The sequence below is a fragment of the Poecilia formosa genome, unplaced genomic scaffold, assembly GCF_000485575.1.
Source record: "Poecilia formosa unplaced genomic scaffold, Poecilia_formosa-5.1.2 Scaffold727, whole genome shotgun sequence".
In the NCBI taxonomy this organism is placed as follows: domain Eukaryota; kingdom Metazoa; phylum Chordata; class Actinopteri; order Cyprinodontiformes; family Poeciliidae; genus Poecilia; species Poecilia formosa.
In genome coordinates, this window is record NW_006800666.1 from 88511 (window position 1) to 90382 (window position 1872).

At 35.3% G+C, this 1872-nt stretch overlaps 1 protein-coding gene and 1 long non-coding RNA gene across 2 annotated transcripts in view; one reads left to right on the plus strand and one right to left on the minus strand.

Annotated features, from left to right (window-relative positions):
* rab24 (RAB24, member RAS oncogene family) overlaps positions 1 to 1872 on the plus strand; it is a 38900-nt gene that overhangs the window by 20142 nt on the left and 16886 nt on the right. The gene's annotated exons all lie outside the window — the stretch shown is intronic.
* Positions 1303 to 1866, minus strand: LOC107834709 (uncharacterized). The gene is made up of 2 exons (XR_001660521.1): positions 1735 to 1866; positions 1303 to 1636 (listed from the first exon to the last, which is right to left on the minus strand). It is a non-coding gene; the product is annotated as an uncharacterized LOC107834709 (long non-coding RNA).

The window sequence follows — 1872 nt, forward strand, 5'->3', positions numbered from 1 at the left end:
TTTTAGTTGTGATAATTTTCCATATTAAGGTAAGGTAAGGTAATTTTATTTATATAGCACATTTTCAGCAACAAGGCAATTCAAAGTGCTTTACATGAATTAAAAGGAAATACAAACAAAATAACAAACCAAAGGAAAGAAAAAGAAGAAGAATAAAGCAAAAATGACTAAACTAAGTCCTTTTCTGGTGTAAAGTGAGTAGCTACAGTTTCTAAAGAGTAGAAATATAAAAGTAACTAAGCAGTGACTCTTTCTGTTAAGTCTTTCTGGATTCCACATTCGTAGTTATTCTAATTCTAATTCTGATTCCATTTCTGGGCTGTATAATAGTGATCTAAATAGTGCGTACTCCACAGTTTCTAATATTACTAATAAACTAAAATAATCCTTTTCTGGGATAAATAGGGAGTACTCCACAGTTTCTAACAAAATAAAACAAAAAAGAGGTAAGGACACAGTAGGGCAAATGGCAACATTCAGACAAAACAAAGGGCAAAACAAAGACATGACTGAAGGCGGTGACGTCACAGGGCCATGAAACCACGTTGCCCAACCTCCCGGCAAAAGTCCGATAAAGGTCTTGTTTAACAAGGAATGTCCTTGGGAGCGCTCAGCTCCACAGCTGCATGTATACAGGAGGGGGTGAGGAGGGAAGGAGCGTTATGTTTACATATCTTCAAGGAGATTAGAGATATGCAGCCCTTCCAAGGCCACACAGGAAAAGCCAAGTCAGAAACAGAACGTCTTAGGTCGGGAAGATTATAAATTTCAATCTTCCCTAAAGTCTCTCCGATAAATCTCAGTTCCAATCATCCAAATTAGTTTGGTCGTTCCACTGAGCCGAAACTAGCAACTTCTCCAAGATCGATTCCATCCTGTTAGTGAGTTTTACACTGAAAAAAATAACTCTTTGGATTAACATTAAAAAAAATCATGGAAAGGATTTCCATCTGATTACTTTGCTTTGTTTCAGCACTATGAAATTCTGTTACTCCAATTTAAAGCAAATGTGTTGGGTCAACTTAATTTATTAAGATTGATTCAACTCATTTGCTTTAGTTGGACCAAATGTAATTTAATAGAGCCAGACCAACTAATTTGCAATATTTTGGACCAAATAATTGACTTAACTTGATTAAGATGAATGCAAATTTAGTTGAAACCAACTTATTTTACAGTGATACCTTCACACTACTTAATTAAGTTGATCCAACCCATGAAAATTAAGTTAGCTCAACAAACATGCTTCATGCTTCAAGAGCGCACTGGGTGTCAGGGTAGAAAGAACACTCAACAATTAGAAAGGGTACAACAGAACTGTATTTTCAAAATTGTCATCCATTTTCTTTACCATGTGCAGTGCAGGCACTTTACTACAAAAGGAATAAAATCGTGGCAGATGGCAACTCATTTGAACATCTATTTAAGCTAGTTTCAATTAATAGTTTAAACAAAACCTTTAATGTCAGTGTTTAATTAGTAACAAGAAACTTCAAAACAGTTCAGCCTACCACAGGCACAGATTTTAAATTTACAAGACTCAACATTTTATTTTAACAAAATGATATACTTAGCATAACATAACAGTCAATAACCCCACAGGAACCTGGATGAAGTCTGCCATGGCATCTGAATCCTGTGGATAATAAGAAAAGTACAAATTAAAAAAAGAATGAGGTGAAAGTTTTGATTTTCTTGTGCACAACCTCTGACAAACAGAATTATAATACATACAAGAGACATTGTAGAACTCTCCTCCATTGTTGTCGAGGAAAACTGAGACACATCCCAGGGTAGCAGTCCTTATGGCAACAACATCTTTGGTCTACAAGTAGGAAAAACAATAAAAGTAAGCACAAGCATATTCTGAAG